At 47.9% G+C, this 19,150-nt stretch overlaps 1 protein-coding gene across 4 annotated transcripts in view; it reads right to left on the bottom strand.

Moving 5' to 3' along the window:
• MYO5B (myosin VB) overlaps positions 1-19,150 on the bottom strand; it is a 342,886-nt gene that overhangs the window by 162,390 nt on the left and 161,346 nt on the right. The gene's annotated exons all lie outside the window — the stretch shown is intronic.

The raw sequence follows: 19,150 nt of genomic DNA, 5'->3' as shown, positions 1-19,150 counted from the left end.
ACCATCTTTCCAGATCCTTCCAGAGCCCCACTGTATCTGCCCTTCTCTCATGGGCCATTCCCTATTGCCTTGGAAGACGCTATTGTCTGCTCTGGAGAGATCCTGCCCTTCCCCACTCACTTCTCTGTGGTCCTGCCCCTTCGAGGCCAGCATTCAGCCGGCCACTGCTTTGAGGAATGTCTCACAAACCACCTCACTCAATGTGATATCCATCTTTGCCAAGGTGCCAGGGGGTTGGGGCCTGAAGTCTTCATCCTTTTGAATCAAGATACACTGAGCAGAACTGTGGGGGTGGGCAGGGGGGATCCTGACTGGGGCCCAGGGAGCTGGCATTTCTGCTGATGGTTAGGAGAGGAAATGAACCAGGGGGTGGGGGGCAGAGGACCCTGGGGGCCTCAGCACAAATTCAGGGCAGTGCCTTGCAAGTCCCTGCTCTCCCTTTTCACGCAGTTTCCTCCTCCATAAAATAAATGAGCTGAACAAAAATCATCTAGGGATCCTCGCAGTTGTCAATGTTGGGAGTCTCTTACACACTCCACTGCACCTATGACAGGTGCAAGGGAATCCAGGGCAGACACCAGTTCTGGCCGCAGACCAGGGCAGAGGGGCCAGGTCCACGAGGAGAGCACACCAGTGACTGTCTTCACCACTCCAGCTCCCAAGATCTCCTGCCACAGCATCCTGGCCATCCTCTCCAACACCTGTCCCACAAGAGACACAGTCCCGTCACCTGACCCCTCCTCTGCCCCTGCAGCGACAGTGCACGAGCTCCCAGCTTGCCCTGCACACTCAGGTGGTCCTCGCCCCAGACACATGTGACTTATTCCCATCCCAGCGATTTTCTGGGGACACTTCCATTGTGAGAGACATTTGAGGAATCCATGAGTGATTCACCCAACCTGTATCCGCCCCATGCTAAGACGGGAATCCTGCAAATCGAGGGGAAAGACCTGGAACAGTCGGACCTCCTGCCACCACCACACCTACCAACCTTCGTGCTTCACCAGCAACCGGCTTCTTCTGCCCCTTCTCTAACAGGAGGATCCTGCCTTCTCTCAGAGGTAAATTCTACCACCTGAGCCCGAGGTCCTGCTCCCCCTCCGGCACTCCCCCGCCAACTTGTTATCACCTTGCCCCATTCCCATACTCTGCCCCCCACCCCCACCCCAAACTGCCTCCTCCCTGCCAGCATTTTAACAACCAGAGACCCTTTACTTTACAGCAAACACACACAAACACTCCTCTTCCCCAACCACACACCTGGGAGTGATGAGAAACGTGGTCATGATGAAGACCGGTTCAGAGGCCACAGGAGTGACCCACACGAAGATGAACTCATGCGGCAGGGACAGGAATTAGATCCCATAGCTCCAAGGTGCATTTTAAAGGTGTGACATATATGACATTCTCTCAGATAGGAAGTATATTTTAAAAGTTTCTGACTCCTGGGGCACCTGGGTGGCTCAGTCAGTTGATCGTCTGCCTTCAGTTCAGGACATGATCCCAGGGTCCTGGGATCGAGCCCCCAGGACTCGATGGGGAGTCTGTTTCTCCCTCTCTTGCTCTCCTCTGCTTGTATTCTTTGTGTCAAATAAATAAAATATTTTAATAATAAAAGTTTCTGGCTTAGTTGAGAAGAAAGGTAACACTTTAAGTAAAGGGACAGGCCAGGAAGATGAACATTTTAGGCAGATTTTTTGGACAGCATCTCATTAATATTACATAGACACTGGTCTATGGGGAGAAGTTAAAGAGCTGTAGTCATCTCAAGGGCAGAAACCAATACCCAGGGCATTCCCGTAGCTCCTGTCTTATGCCCACCCAGAAATCGCCCGCCTACATGCAAACAGGGTGCACCAAGTATGAAAGAGATGCTGAGCCTGGGGAAAGGCAAAGACTATATCTCCCCAAAATCCACCTCTGGCTCCGCACTTAGAGTGTATACATGGGAATCCAGCAAGGCTGAATTCTCATCTGTTCTGGGACCATCCACAGAGCAGCAACCCCAGGTCCCACACAGCAGCTCACACGGCCATGCTGTGGACACTGTCCTGCAGCAGCGATGAAAACTTCCCACTGGATGGAGGAAACGAATCCGTGCAAGCCCAGCGTGCACCCCTGGGGAGTTCAGCCAGAAAGCCAGTTCTCCAGATTCCAGCCACCCAAGCACAAGAGCAAGACCCCACGGTGGGTGAGGAGAGTGGGTTCCAGCACCGGCCTGTCACATACAAGGTTGGGGACCTTGGCCGAGCCCCTCAAGGCCTCAGCTCTCAAAAGGGTAAATAATAAAGCCTGCCTGTCCACACTCTTGGTTTTGGTGTGGAGCCATGAGGCAAGGGAGACCAAAAAAGGCCTAAAGTCCACAGTGCAGCACAAATGTGAGAGTTACAAGGCAAGCGGGAGATCATTTTGGGCATCTGAGATGGAGTAATGGGAGGCAATTCTTAGATGCCCAGGACCACCCTCCACACCGCAAGGTGCTCCAGACTCCTACTGGACACCCAGTCAGCACAGGGGTATGCCATGCCTCCCACCCCATCCACGTGCAACAGCGATGTGACCTCTCCAGCTGCCCTCAGAGAAAGGCTCTGCTCCCGTCACCTGACAGGTACTGCTTCCCCCACCGGACCTTTAAATGCTAAGTCTACGCAGGGTTGGAGCTGGGAACTTTCCTCCTCCCCAGCAAGCTCTCCCAAGAGGACATCATCCATCCCCAAGGCTCTAGATGCCATCCGGAGGCCAACCTCTCTCAATCCCACTGATTCATCGCAACAGCTCTATTCGGATGTCAGGGAAGGGTGGGGCGGGGGAACGTGAATGAAGCAGCTCCCAAATAAACTCGTTTCCAACCCCCTACAGTGTTCCTCCTCGACTTCCTGGTCTCCGCACAGAACTTGCCTCTACATTGTTTCTAAAGCCAGAGCCCTGGGAGTCTTCTTTCCCAGGGAGACCATACAGCAGAGTGGTCAAAAGCATCAGGTTTGGAATTAGGGTTCCCAGATTCACACCCCTCTGTGGTTCCCCCAACAAACCTACAAAGCAGAGTTAGCATTACAGTGACAAGTAACTCTTGCAACTATTCCCTTATGGTCTTGAGAAACATTTCTGTTTATCAGCGGGCGTATCAAAGTAGGGAAATATTTTTGAGACACATTAACACACTTTCTTACCTTTCTTCTAAACATGGCATTCTCCTTCCACTCGAGGTATTAATTTGTCTCAGGAGGATGAGATTATAATGGGAAGGTAAGGACAAAGTGCCGAAGTTCAGTTTTTGACTCTCAAAATAAGATTTCTGAGTTCTTAGCAGGATAATTGTCTTGAAATCCTGTCTGTTGGCATGGAGAAAGGAATTTTTTACGGTTTAAGTTTTCATTCAGAAATCAAGAGCCAAGGGCACCTGGGTGTCTCAGTGGGTTAAAGCCTCTGCCTTCGGCTCAGGTCATGATCTCTGGGTCCTGGGATCAAGCCCCACATTGGGCTCTCAGCTCTGCGGGGAGCCTGCTTCCTCCTCTCTCTCTCTCTCTTCCTGCCTCTCTGCCTACTTGTGATCTCTGTCAAATAAATAAAATCTTAAAAAAAAATTAAAAAAAAAATAAAGAAAAGAAATCAAGAGCCAGGCCTGGGGTATGTGGCCATCATTTTCACCATAAGCCTCGGCCAGAGAGAAGTCAGGACATGAAGTGAGGGAAGTCCACCTGCAGAGGGGAACCCGGAGAGGCAGACTGGGGAAAGGATGCTAGGGAAGTGAGGGAACCATGTAGTGTCATTCCCAGTTTGGGCCTCTCACCCCCAACCCCCACCCCACCTCCCAGCTTAGGGGGCATCCCATGGACCAACCCGAGGAAGAGGCCAAACCTCCATCCGGAAGCCCAAATTCAGCTCTGGCATCCCTGGTTTAAGACTGAGAGCATGCCCATATGGGAGAAGCAAGCTGTGGGTGACCCACAGGACGGGGCTGGGCGATGCTGGGAAGCAGGACTCGCTTGTTGCTTCCCACGTTTCCAAGGGTCTTCCAGAAGGACCTCAAGGGTAAACAAACTGTTCTCCTCTTACAGATCTAAGTGAGAAACTCCACGTCTTGTGAGAAAGTCATTTTGGTTATTTGACTTCCATGACAGTAAAGATACCTTTTTTTTTTTAAAGATTTTTTTTATTTATTTATTTGACAGAGAGAGAGAGAGCGCACAAGTAGGCAGAGAGGCAGGTAGAGAGAGGGGGAAGCAGGCTCACTGCCGAGCAGAGAACCCAATGCGGGGCTCGATCCCAGGACCCTGAGATCATGACCTGAGCCAAAGGCAGAGGCTTAACCCACTGAGCCACCCAGGTGCCCCAATTGTTTTGTTTTTTTAAACTGTGATGAAAATCAGTTTTATTACTAGCACATCGTCCCACAGATTTTATTTTTAAAGATTTTAATTATTTGAGAGGGAGAATGAGAAAGAGAGAGAGAGAGCATGAGAGGAGGAAGGGCAGAGGGAGAAGCAGACCCCCTTGCTGAGCAGGGAGCTTGAGGCAGGACTCGCTCCAGGAACTTCAGCATCATGACTTGAGCTGAAGTCAGTGGCTCAACCAACTGAGCCACCCAGGCGCCCCTATCCCAAGGACTTTAAACAGAACTTCATAATGATCCTCGCAGGGAGACAGATCTTTATTGTATCCTATCATTGTATTTCTTAGGCTTTCGATGTTGACAATTTAACCAACGATCAGGGAAAATACACCCAATCCACTGACACACCCTGGTCTTGGACTTCCCGGCCTCCAGCACAGTGAGAAATGTGTTATTTAAGGAACACAAAGACATCTTCAGTTAGTTCTAAGAATATTGTCTCATCAGCCCAGCTCAGAGAGATAAAGGAAAGAGCCCTGGAAAGTAGGAAAAGCTGGTGCCAACACAGACACTACCACTCAGCTCGGTGATCTGGATGGGGTCCAACACACCTCCCAATGGTATTACACCAAAGCGTGATCTTCTGTGACTGCAGTGCAGGTAAGAAGCATTAGAGTTCTTTGGTCGACTCATCATCAACCACCCCAGCAAGAAGCTACTGGTAAATTTCTACTAATGCAGCCCCCGAAGATTCAGGTTCTAGGAGAACAGGAGAGGACCCCAGTCTCCCCTCCTCTGGTCAGTCAAGATCTGTACTCCTGGCCAAATTACGGATGTCAGAGTTCGCGGGGCTATATGTGAAGTCTAGAATCTAGTCCGATGGCAATCAGAATGAGGAGCCACTGCTTGGGGAACGCTAGTCAGACTGGACGCTAGTCAGATGGCCATCAGAATGAGGAGCTGCTGCTTGGGGAACACTAGTCAGACCGGAAGTGCTAGCCGGAGAAGACAAGACTGAATGGGCATTCCAAGACCAGCCTGTTCTGGCAGCTGCTCTAGGAGAGAAGCCCTAGGGTGGGACTAAGGGGAGACAGATGTCCGCCCACATCTAAAAGTTTCAAACAGTGGAATGCCTGCCCTCTGGGGAGACGAGAATTTTCTATCCCAGGCTGGGTGTCCTAATCCTAAAGACGCAGAATGAAGAGCCCTGTGATAGACGATTCGACCTCCAGCTTCGAAGAGGGGAAGTCTCCGTCACCCTGTGCATTTCATAAACACCTACTCTGCAAAATAAGATCCAAGAGGCTCTACAAATAAGGGAATAAAATGAGCAGAGTCATGGCAATGACAGCCTCACCCAAACGGGAAGAAAAATCTCTGCCTCGGATCGCTGAGCTAGAGTTCGGACACGTCGGGTTGTCACGACAGATCGATATGGGCAATGACAAATGGGATAAAACTCTAGGAGCCCCGTGACCCAGCGGGGAAGCAGAACTGGAGCAAGCAGGTATCGATCCCTAACCCCGTAGCGAAGACTGCTGCCATCACAGATTCAAACCAGCGCGGCTGCACTCCAAATAGCTCACGCACCTCCACTAACACAGCCTCCACAGTCCGTCAGCAGCACAAGGGGAGAGGAACAGCTCTCCTTAGCTGGTAAGGCGGCCAGTCAGAGATGTCACCGGGATCACCCCCACGCTCCCTCTGCTACTGGGTGCAAGGCATTGTCTGAAAAGACGCCCCGTAATTCTAAGTACTCACTCTTCTCAATTAAGGCAGGTCGTCCCTCATGAGCATTTTATTCTCTAATTCTAGGAGTACAGAGGACCTAAATAATCTCCGTTATTTTGGGCTATAGGTGCCCCTCCTCTGGCTTCCAATATCATTGATCTACAACAGGGGCAGGAGCCAGGCAGGCTCAGGAAGAACTTGATTTTAAGTCCGTCCACCGTGCTTCTAAGGGGCCTCCACACACAGCTTCCTCCTGCAGCCTTTCTGCCGCACTCCTCATGCAGGGAAGAGCAAAAAACTCTGCTATTGGCACAAACCGGGCTGAGTACCTGGTCACACAGGTGGCCTCCGTGAAGCTCTCAGCCCCATCTCACACCGACGAGCACCTGCCATACCTAGAAAGTATGGCCATTGGAGCATCGATGGACTGACTCGATTTCTGCGGGCATGGCCGGGCCGGCTGACAGCCTCCCGAGGATTCTCACCAGCAGGCAGGGCTGAGCAGCCCGGCAGAAGAGGCCAGACACATGCCCTGCCCCCGGAGCGTCCTCTACCTTCTACCAGGCTTTCACGTTCTGTAACTTCTTTCTTTGATTCAAACCCACCCTCAGATCCTCAATTCAGGCTGAGATGTCAGAGGTTAAGAAGTGGAGCGGTACTCCTCTGTTCCCCAAGGTTCCTAAACACTGGTCCAGAAACTTTGCTCCTTTCTCAATCCCTTGTAGAGCTTTAAAAAAAAAAAAAAAAAAAAAGGATTTGGTCCCACCTGTGAGATTCTGATTTGGGTGCGGGGCAGCAGTGGAGGAGGTGGGGAAGACAGTGCGATTCTGATACAGAACCATGTAGGGGAACCTCTGCTTACCCCACCATGGGCAAGGCCAGACCCTGCAGATAGCAGGATACAATTCCAACCATGCCCGTGACACAGGGCTTCCGTAAGGTGCTATTCTTTAAGCCAAAACGCTGTCTGCTGCTGTAGACTTACGTGCTAATGTAATCAAAGAGCTACTTAATCAACCACCTATCTCTCCTTCCTTCTCAACACACAGAAAGGAGCCCCACAGGCAGCGGCAGGGGGAACCTGTTTCCTCTGTGGGTCAGGAACTAGTCAACAAGTACTGACTTTAGACATGGGCTTGGATGCTGGAAGCGTCTGGACATGTAGCCCTGTCAACAAGGAGAACGATGTGTGACTTGCCCTCCGTTACTGGCCCGCACCACACGCCTCGTTAGCGGCACCGGGCAGGCAGGCTCACGACTCCCCCTAATACCACCACCCAAGTGTTTGGTTCCTGCAGCGTCATGTATTTCCTGCTGCGTGAGCTTACAGATGCCATCGTCAAAGGCCGCAGTGTCCACCTTCTAACATGAGTGCAAGGTCACGGTCAATGCAAAATGGAAAGTTGTTGGTTTTCTGTGTAGGAGAATCAAAAGGTTGGAACAATGCAACTGAAAAGCTGTATTTCCTCCAGACAGACTGGTGACCACCTATACACTTCTACAACCTTCAAACACAGCCCTTTAAGAAGTCCCAAGGGAGTTCAGTGATCACATGGGATTGCCATCATTCACTTGGCCCTGAAGGCACTGCGTGTTCTCTGAGGCCGACCTACGAAGGGACGACCACTCTGCTCCGAAATCCCCTTCAGACGCCAGGATACACCTCTTCCCCCAGCATGACCTCCATTGCCGCCACAATGCCAGATGCCGACCCAACACTTCCTTTGTGCCAGCAGCCATTCTAAGAACTTTCCATTGATCAACTCCTTGACTTCTAACACACTTGGGAGTTAGACGCTGCACTCTTCCCCATTTTTGAGACACGGGCACTGGTGCAAAGTGAGCTCAACTTAAGGAGTTCACCTAAAGCCACACAGCCAAGTTTCATGAAGCCAGGCAACCCCCACCTGCCACCACCGCCCCTGGCCGCCCAGCCACCTTGCTTCACAGCCTTTGCCTTCCCTACTCCGCTCCCGCATGTTGGCAGATGGTTTACAGCTGCTCTGTCCTCTGGGATATAAATGTAAAAACACGCAGTTAGAGGTGAAAAAGAAAGAGTGGTTAGCACGGTGTGGAAGGCATTACTACAAAGTAAATAGAAATGCCACCTCATTGTGCTAGGCTTCACATTTTATTAGCTTTCTTACCAGAAATTATTTCAGACACCTTGAAAAATGAAATCTATTCACACGTCACCACCACTAACAATTCCAAAAGAAACCCATGTGAGGTGCTAAGTTTGACTCTGAGAGCAGGAAAAAAATCCACGTAACAAGAAAGGGGTGTAGAGATCGGCAGGAGGTTGGGGCCACTGGGCACTGCCAGGTGCAGAGTCCATGCATGGCAGACTGAGAAGGGGAGTACATACATGTGTCCTCTTGTCCAGCTGAGGAAATCAAGGTGCATTAAGTGACCTTGCCCAGTAAGAGGCATGGGAAGGAAGCAGTGAGGACGAGAGGCTAAGTGGGGTCTGTGAGCTAGGCTAGCCCACCTCCTCACACGGAAGCATTCTACAAATCACATCCAGCCAACCCAGTGTGTGCAGGTTTTAACAAGATTTTAAAATACAGGTAAGTACCTAAGTACATCTTCAGTTCTCTTAAGTCATTAGTATCTAGACAAAGAAATGCTTCCAGAATGTTAACAGGAATCCACCCAGATTAAATTTTCGCAATCAGTGGAAAAGAACAGGTAATCAACTCATTAAATTTGCACATGTGTCAAGCTAGGGAGAACTACCATATCAGATGCGAAAATCAGGATTCCAAAGGATCCACTCTCTAGCATGGAATACAGATACAATGATGAAATTTCACATCCATAACTGGAATCATGCTCAGGACCTAAGAAATCAATTGTGCAAATGCAGAATGAGGGCAACATATCTTAAAATAAGCTTTAATTTATAGTGACAGAAAGCAGATCAGTTATCTGGGGGTGGAGAGTTCAAAGGAGCAGTAGGAAACTTCTGGGAGTTAAGGAAATGTTTGTTATCTGAATTGTGATTTTGTAGGTATGTACATGTCAAAATGTGTCAACTTGTTCATGCAGTTTAATCTGTAACTGTGTTTTTAAATGCATCTACTTCATTGCCAGTTGATTAAATCTAATTAAAGTTGTAATAAAATAGTTCTTGTGCCTGTGTGGGCAGGTGAGGGGAATGAGGCATAGAATTTTAGAGGTTTGCAAACTTACTAAAATTCAACAATATGGACTCCAGGAAACAGAGGGTTTCAGAGGGGAGAAAGTGGGGGGATGGGTGAGCCCCGTGGTGGGTATCAAGGAGGGCACGGATTGCATGCAGCACTGGGTGTCACACACAAACAATGAATCATGGGCCCTGCATCAAAAACTAATGAGGTACTGGACGGTAACTAACAAAAGAAAAAAACCTCAACAATATGAAACGGCTGCCAAAAGCCAAAGCAACTCTAGGCTCCTCCAACTGAAATTGTGTGTGAAAATTAGCTCTTCATCTCGTTTGGTAGACCACATCCAACGAGCACCAATATCAGAAAGACCAGATGGGATCTAAGAGTGACCACCCCGGGACAGGGTCTGAAAACCACACTGCCCAGGAATGGCTATGGCACCCGGGATCCGGCCCCACACTGGGGAGAGAAGGGACTTCCAGGGACTGCTGTGTGGAAGGAAATGGCCCATCCCTTTCCTCTACAGCTTCCTGCTGCTCAGACCCACAGGGAAAAGCAGATGGAGAGCAAGCAGAGCACTGGGCATAAGAAAAATTTCTGATGATGAAAGCAGTTAAACAAGGACCACATTCCGGAGACACCTGCACTGGGCACGTGCAGGCAGCACCCAGAGGACCCACTGTGGGGACACGGGCTCTAGCGTTCTGACAGCACAACTGAGTTCTACCCCCCGACTACAGGCTCTCTCCTTTCTAACACGCTCGGACGGGAGCCCACATTCCTAAACTGAAAGATCTTAGCTCTATGATTTTTGATACAGGCCTTAACGCCGCAGAGCACGCTGGAGACACCAGAGACGGACACCTGACAACATTCATCTCCCCTGTGGCATCATGAGCTAGATAGAGTCCGGTCCTGTTCTAAGCTCCTCACTTTAAAAGCAGAGGACACTGTACAAACATACTACCAATTTCTTTTCACACATGGATGTTATCAGCCACATTCAGCACACACTTCAATAACTTTCCATACACTCGGAAATTTAAACAGCTGAACCGGAGTCTTAAACATGACAGATAACAATACAAAGAACTGAAGAAATCTAAGGTTACAAAGGGTCAAAAGGCGCTGCATATCTGAGTGCCATGGTGGCCCCTGGGGAGGGAGATGGGCGTGTGCTGACTGGGAAGCCTGGGCAGGAGGGAACAGAGTCGGCCAGTCGGGGAAGAGGGGAACAGGCGAACAGCGTCCAGACGCCCCGAGCATCTCCCAGAGCTTGTCCTACAGCAGCCTAGTCCTGACCGGTCCCAACTTGAAGCCAAAATGAATGGGAAGGAAAACCGAACTTCACCCTTCCACCAGGGTTGACCAAAGTGCTAAGTTCAAAATTGATTGTAAAAATTCACCAAGTCCATGCTCCTGAATTACTGGCCTTCCCGGTGGTTCTGTCACTCATCGTATTCAATCAACAACAGCCAGCGAACTTCCACATTCACACTCCAGCGTTCACAGAGCTCAATAGCACCATTTCTCACAGGGCCCAATGTTCTCTTAAACTGGGAGGATACCGGGAGCTACAGAGGCCCAAGCATCTGTCCCCAGACATGTAGTAGGCGGTGAACCACTACCAGAGGGCAACCCCCAGAACCCCCCATTCGGCAAAGGGCTTACGGTGGAACAAAATCTGGCTCTGCCCTCATCAGGACCATGTACTGTGAACACACGAGCCCAACCCCAAAGTACTTCACACCCCCACTTCCCCCCCTACAGCATAAAAACCCCTAACAAGCCACCTTACATCATAAAGTAAGGAGAAATGGATGTCACTCTACTTTAAACTCAATCTCAAAGCAAACTGTGGCTTAGATCACTTGTGTATAATTCTTTTTCTAAATTACTTTCCCCAACGATCCCAGTTCCCGAGTCTGTAGCTGAAGAGATCCTGCAAAGGCCTGCGTCCCTTCTCAGGTACCCAGAGTTCCCCACCCCAATGACCAAGAAGAAAAGTTATCAAATCTACTGTTTTGACCTCCAGAAATGGAAGATGCAGAACTGACTTCCTCTCTTGTGCAACACACACTTCCAGCCTCTCCCTTCTACTCCTACCGTTAGCCCTTTAACTCTTCCTTCTTCTTACCTGAAAGGCTTCTAGGTTTCTGGGGCCCCTTTCCCCCGTGGAGACTCATCTCCACACTGCATCCACAAAAGGCCTTCAGATGCTCTACAAACTCTTTATCCTTCTAGGAGAACACATCCACCAAGATACCCTCTCTAGGGACCCAAGCAGAATTTACAAATTAGATTCCTTCTCCCCGCTGAGCACAGGTTTTCTGCTCTCATGGAGCTCCTCTCCATCTCGGGGAAGGCTCCCTGCCCCGAAGTCTGTTTCACTCACCCACTGGCTCCCTGCCATGGGTGGGCCCGCCTGTACTCCCTCTCCCTGATCCCAGGCAATAGTTGTCCCCTGTTGCACTATTAGTCATGGCTTGGCAACACAGCTGAGCCAGATGGAATTGTGCACGCTCAATTACCTTGGCTACCTGAGCAAAGAAATTTGCTTTGCAGTGTCTCCACTCTTTCAGGAAAATAACACAAACAACTCAAAAAAGGGATCAGACCTGGCCATCCCAATAGCAGATCCCACATCCACCTAGAAAGGGCACTGAAACCCCATTCTACTGTGAAACCTTAGATGCTTTTGAACTATGAAGGGGAAAGGTCTCCCCCTTGGCTTTCGTGGTGTCCTGAGGACCCAAGTTTGCTCTCCTCTCAAAGAGAGGACCAGTCAGTACACACCACACAGGGAGGCAGTAAGGCTCCTCCGCTACTTCAGGGGGCTTCAGGGCAAACTCACCAGGCCTGGCTTCCAGCATCTCCCGTTTACTATCTTCATGACCTTGGAAGATTATCCAACATCCTCAAGTCCCTACCCTTACCCGCAGAGTGGGGATAACAACTGATCCCACTCAGAGGATATGTTCTTTCTATTCTCCCTTGAACACCAATTACAGGCCCTACCACAAACGTTAGTGATGCTAGAAGATGACACTATGCCCCAGTGTCTCAGACTTGGTAATTCCCTATCAGTCCCCACACGGAAATAATCTACAACAGACAAGTTATATCCACAAGACCTAAACTGCTCACAAGATGCTCCCGTCCTCCGAAATAGTATAGGAGGGGCGCCTGGGTGGCTCCGTGGGTTAAAGCCTCTGCCTTCGGCTCAGGTCATGATCCCAGGGTCCTGGGATCGAGCCCTGCATCGGGCTCTCTGCTCAGCCGGGAGTCTGCTGCCTCCTCTCTCTCTGCCTGCCTCTCTGCCTACTTGTGATCTCTGTCAAATAAATAAAATCTTTAAAAAAAAGAAAGAAAGAAATAGTATAGGAGAAAGAAAAGATTATGAAACAGGACCCACCAGAGGAAAAATGTTCTTTGAACATTCTTTGCATCCCACTACTTCCTTACCTACTAAGCTCTGAGATGTCTCCATGCTCTAGGCCAGCATTTCCCAAAGAGCGACAGTAGTCCCTTGAGATAATTCCTGAAAATCCTGTTGTTCTAGGTCTGATCTGCAAACCCAGCCTAACGCATCCCCACCTCGGAGACTTGGGGTGCACGTTGACATCACCGCTCTGAGCAGCTCTGTGTTAAAGTTGCTTCATTCTGGATTAACCCAACATTTCCCAAACCTGTTTGGCCATCTTTTACCCCTCCGATAATAGCAAGCGCTCCGTTTTCCTAATGTTGACCCCAGCCTTCATGGGTCTCCAGTCCAGCCCCTCATTGTCCAGTCCACAGCCCTATAGACCCTCTTACCATGTAGGTTACACTTACTGGGGTACTGGCCCCTGATCGTACCTTCTGGTTTTAATAGCTTGAAACAAAATTCCCAGAACACACAATTCACTATTTCGAAGTATACAATTCAAAGCGTTTTAAGTAAATCTGTTTAATTGTACATCCATCACCACCGCCAATTTTAGATCATTTTTATCTCCTTCCTCCACCCCCAAAAAATACCCATAAGCAATCTCTACCCATGTCACCTCTAACCTCAAGCCCTAGACAAGTAATAACATGTTCTAGATTTACTTGTTCTGGACACTATTAAATGGAGTCACACAATATGTGGTCCTGTGTGCCTGGCTTCTTTTGCTCAGCTGACTTTCAAGGTTCATCCACGTGGTAGCACTCGTCAGGACTTTGTCCCTTTTTGTCCAAACACCAGTATATGGATGTACCAGGTTTCGTTTATCCATTCATCAGCTGACAGTTACTTGGGTTGTTTTCACCTGTTGGCTATTATTAGCAATGCTATTATGAACATTTGCATAGAAGTTTTTCTGTGAACACCATTCCATTTCTCTTGGGTATATATCCAAGAGTGGAACTGTGGAGTCATGTAGGTAAGTGTGCTTAACCTCTTGAGAAACTGCTGAAGTATTTTCTAAAGCAGCTACACATGTGACGTTCCCACTGGCAGCACAGGAAGATGTTCATTTCTCCACAACCTCACCCACATTGTCACTACGTCTTTTTGATTCGACATCCCAAGGGGTGTGAAGCAGTAGGTCATCGTGGTTTTGTGACCCTGTCCTTGATGGCCCAATTGTGAGGTGATGATCACTCATTCCAGCCACCCAGCTGCCTTCTTCTCACTATGCACCGTATCAGTTCATCAAGATGCAGCTTAAATCCCACAGGTTTCTTGGACCATCTGTGACCACCAGGACTCCAAGCTCGATCCCAGTGATGCCATGCATGGCTTTTGTGTACACTTCCTGCAGTGGCAGGTGTTTTGGCTGACAAGGGCTTCTCTCCCCAACCAGACTGTGCGCTCCTTCAGAGTCCGGGAACGTTCTTCCATTTTTCAGTGCTCATTCAGCAAGCCGTCTGTCAAATGGCTGCTAGCACACAAATGCCTGCAGGTACAACTGAACGCAGGAGCTGAGGCGGAGGTGGGTAGGCTGGAAGAGTGGGCACTCTGGGTCTTGGACTGGGAGGAAGGAGCAGAAGCAGCAAGTAGTGGAGGTGAGTGCCCTCTCTTAGAGGGAACTACAGGTTCTCCTGCAGAGGCTAGAACTAATGAATGTGAGGTTTCATACTATTGCAACCTTTATTTTTTATTTGAGAGAGATTTTGAGAGAGAGTGTGCATGTATGAGGTGGGGGTGGGGGACAGGGGAGTGGGCAGGGGGTAGAGGGAGAGGAAGAGAAGGAATCCCAAAGCACGTTCCCATGCTAAAAGTTGAGCCCAATGCAAGGCTCAAGCTCATGATCCTGACATGACCTGAGCCAAAACCAAGAATCAGATGCTCAGAACACCTGGGTGGCTCAGTGGGTTAAAGCCTCTGCCTTTGGCTCAGGTCATGATCTCAGGGTCCTGGGATCGAGCCCCACATCAGGCTCTCTGCTCAGCAGGGAGCCTGTTTCCCCCTCTCTCTCTGCCTGCATCTCTGCCTTCTTGTGATCATTCTGTCAAATAAATAAATAAAATCTTTTAAAAAAAACAACAGTCCAACTGAGCCTCCCAGGCACCACTAACCTTTTCTTTACTGTGAATCGCCATTTACTCTCAAGTCTAGCTTTGCTGAATTCAATGGGGGTAGGGGCAGCGACTAGTTGCTGGCTGTCCTTGTGTTTCTTCCTTCTTCCCTTCAGCATGGCAGGACTCTGCAGCAGCTCTCAGGATGGGGGCTCTCAGGATGGGGATGATGGTCTCTATCTATCCCTCTGAGCTTTGACAGGATTCCCCGACCCCCCTCAGAGGACCAGGAGCTGGAAAGCCTCTGATGCGAGCCACATCAAGAAAGAAAATCCATAGGATCAACTGAGTGTAGACAAAACAGGAAAGAACAGCCAATGAAAGAAAAGTTTCTTCAACAAATGGTGTTAGAAAAATTGGACAGCAACATAAAGAAAAAAACTGGATTACTTTCTTACACCACACACAAAAATAAACTCAGAACAGACAAAAGTCCTAAATGTGAGATAGGAAATCATCAAAATCCTGGAGGAGAACTCAGGCAGCAACCTCTTTGACCTCGGCCATAGCAATTTCTTACTAGACACATCATCAGAAGCAAGGGAGACAAAAGCAAACATGAACTATTGGGACTCCATCAAGATAAAAAGCTTCTGCACAGACAAGGAAACAGTCAACAAAAATAAAAGGCAGCCCACGGAATGGGAGGAGACATTTGCAAAGGACATATCTGATAAAGGGTTAGTATCCAAAATCTAAAAAGAGCTTATCAAACACAACATTCAAGAAGCAAATAAGCCAGCTAAGAAATGGGCAGAAGACATGAACAGACACTTTTCCAAAGAAGACATCCAGATGGTCAACAGACACACTAAAGATGCTTAACATTACATGGCATCAGGGAAATACAGATCAAAACTTCAATGAGATACCACCTCGCACCTGTCAGAATGGCTAAAATCAACAACGCAGGAAACAACAGACGTTGGTGAGGATGCGGAGAAAGGGGAAGCCTCTTGCCCTGTTGGTGGGAATGCAAACTGGTGCAGCTACTCCGGAAAACAGTGTGGATGGAGGCTCCTCAGAAAGCTAAAAATAGAACTACCTTATGATCTAGCAATTGCACCACTAAGTATTTACTCAAAGGATACAAAAATACAAATCTGAAGTGGCACCGGCACTCCAATGTTTACAGCAGGGTTATCAACAATACCAAACTATGGAAAGAGCCTAAGTGTCCATCAACTAGTGAATGGATAAAGAAGATGTGGTATAAATACAAATACACACACACACACAGGAACATTACTCAGCAATCAAAAAGAACTCAAAAAAAAAAAAAGGAACAAACTCTTGCTATTTGCAAGGACAAGGATGAAGCTACAGTATATTATACTCAGCAAAATGAGTGAGAGAAAAACAAATACAATGTGACTTCACCCGAGTGGAATTTAACAAAATGAAACAGATGAACACATGGGAAGGGGAACAACAACAAAAAAAGGAAACAAACCATAAGAGACTCTTAATAGAGAACAAACTGGGAGTGATGGCAGGAGGTGGGTGGGAGATGGGCTAAACGGGTGGTGGGCACTGAGGAGGGCACTTGTCATGATGAGCACTGGGTGTTATATATAAGGGATGACTCACTAAATTCTATTCCTGAAGCCAATACTATACTCTATGATAACTAACTAGAATTTAAATAAAAACTTGAAAGAAAAAAAAAGGAAAGAAAATCAAATCCCCAGTGAATCAAGAGATAGAACTACTGAATCCAAGGCCAATGGAGTCACAGTCTCCCAATACCGCAAGTCATTAACTTTGGTTTCTTACACTGATTATTTCACCCAGCTCTTCCGGGGATCTGATGCAAAGCGCACTGTGCTAGGCTGTGGTTACTTGAATCACATCATTATTTCAACAGCTACCAATGAATCAAGGAGGAACTCAACCCAGTCAGGAAGTATTGTTTAATGAATGTGGTCTAGCATCTGGAATTGACAGAGAAGGTCCATACTGGAAATACAGCAAAAACTTTTCTGCAGAACAAAGATTCTGTTGGGGCTTCCAATGTGTCTCTCGAATCAGTAAGAAACCCTAAGCTGCTGACACCAGAACATTCAAAAATAGCTCTCTCCCATGGCCACACATGCTGGACTTACGCTTCTAATGCGCATTCATGAGCAAAAATTGCATAAGAATGTCAGCAAAATTATTTGGCTACAACCTAGGACTCAGTGAGTAAAATGAGTATAAACATTAAAACAAAACCCTGAAGGAAGCAATTCCTGGTCCAACTTTAACACCCAAACCCCTTAATTGTGAAATTCATAAACCTAGGGCAAGACTGTATCATCACCACCCTGTACAACTGCATCCCCTTCCCTCTAGTGGATGTGAACATGGAAGCAAATGAAATAACCCAAGTATCGAATAACCATGCATCCAGATCCAGGCATGGAAGGGAAGATCGGGGGCATTTAAGCAAGAGGATCTATGGTGTGGAGAGCTCTGGAGGCTAGGAGACTCTCAGAGCTATCAGGGCACCCCAAGAAGTCTTCAGTTAAAGAACCCCAGCAACTTCTGATACATCTAAGTGCAACTGGGTAAGAGAAGAATGGGACGGAAAACAATGATAAATGACATCCATCAAGAGACGAGTCAAAGAACTGCTAGAACTTTTAGTATAGTAGAAAGTCATCAGAACCAAGCCACACTCACCTGTGTGTGTGTGTGTGTGTGTGTGTGTGTGTGTGTTTTAAGATTTTAGAGACACAGAGAGAGAGAGAGAGAGAGAGAGAGAGTGTGTGTGTGTGTTGTGTGCATGCGTGCTTTTGAGTAAGGAGAGGGGTAGAGAGAGACAATCTCCAGCAGACTCCCCACTGAGCAAAGAGCCCAATGTGGAGCTCGATCTCACAGCCCATGAGATCATGATCTGAGCCAAAACCACGAGCCAAACACTCCAACAACTGAGCCACCTGGGCACCCCTCACCTTCTATTTTATAACCATAAAGAAGACATCCTCCAAAGAAAGGAAGATAGTTGAAGACTCAATGCAAGTGATTCTCCCAAAGCATGGGAGCCTGTCCCAATCCCAGGTCTTTCTCCACTTTGCCGTACTCTTGACCTCCCATAGTAACACCTGAGTGGGGCTGCGTACTAAAACACAGAAGCACATTAAAACCCATTCTTCTCTCCACATGCCCCGACCATGAACCATGCTTTCTGTCAGGAGGCTTGCGTCAATAAGTTATCAAGCTAAGTGATTTCTAGTCAAGCCCTGAAGTAGATTAATACAGTACGTGGTCTTCTTTATGGCATTAGAGTTGTCAAAGGTAGAGACCATTTTAGCCCCCCCAGGTGCCCACCACACTTTAGAGAAATAAAATGGTTATGGATCATTCTATTTGTTGAATTGCTCATCTCTCCCATCAGCGCTCACGTTGAACATGGTCAGTAAATATCCATAAGGAAGCAGAAATTTTTCTACACTGCTTTCTACAACCAGCAAGGAAATACCGAATCAGTAGAGAAGTCTACAGAACAGCCTTCTGTCATAGAAACTTTCACTGGGCTGAAAATTATACCCTGAAATCCACTGAAACACACATCATCTGAAATGGGATTTCTCTCACTAAATTAGCCAAAGCAGCCCTCCTCCCCACAAAGGACTTCCCTAAGTTTGCTAGCTCCATAAGGAGTTCTCCAGAGATGGCAAGAAAGATTTGCTTGGAAAGATCCAGCATGTTAGCATGAATAGTAATACGCATTTCTACCAAAAAGTCGGTGAATCTATCTATCCCCACTTTATGCCTGAATAGTTCAAGACCATTGGTGTGATGATTAGTTTTACATGTCAGCTTAGCTCGGCCATAGGACCCCGGTATTTGGTCAAGCAGTAGTCAAGATAGTGCTGGTGAAGAGATTAGCATTTCAGTTGGTAGGCTGTCCTTTTTTTTTTTTTTAACCCATGACCCTTCATAATGTGGGTGGGCCTCAACCAATCAGATGAAGACCCTAAGAAGAAAAAAAAAAGCTTACCTTCCCCAAAGAGAGAATTATGACAGCAGACTGGCTTCAGACTTGAAATACAATATTCACTCCTCCGTAGGTCTCCAGCCTGCCAGCCTGCCCTGCAGACTGCACAACCACAGGAGACCATTCCTTAAAATAACCCACAGACCCCTCCCCAAACACATTCTCCCTCTCTTCCCCTGCTACTGGTTTGTTTCCCAGCAGAACCCTAATAGAATCAACTAGCCCACTTTCCAATGAAACAGACCTGTACCCATCTTTCAGAGCTAAAAAAAAAAAAAAAAAAAAAAAAAAGGGCAAAACAGAGGAGATTGACTTAAGTCTCTAAAGAGAACTCTAGACCCACTATACACAACCCCTGTTTTGAAATTCCCATTTCAAATGCTTGGTAGCTCAGGAAGTTCTCGGAGT

Source organism: Lontra canadensis, unplaced genomic scaffold, assembly GCF_010015895.1.
Source record: "Lontra canadensis isolate GAN:19392208 unplaced genomic scaffold, GSC_riverotter_1.0 scaffold82, whole genome shotgun sequence".
NCBI lineage: Eukaryota > Metazoa > Chordata > Mammalia > Carnivora > Mustelidae > Lontra > Lontra canadensis.
Note: the sequence above shows the minus strand (reverse complement) of the source record. Positions and strands in the feature narration are given on the sequence as shown.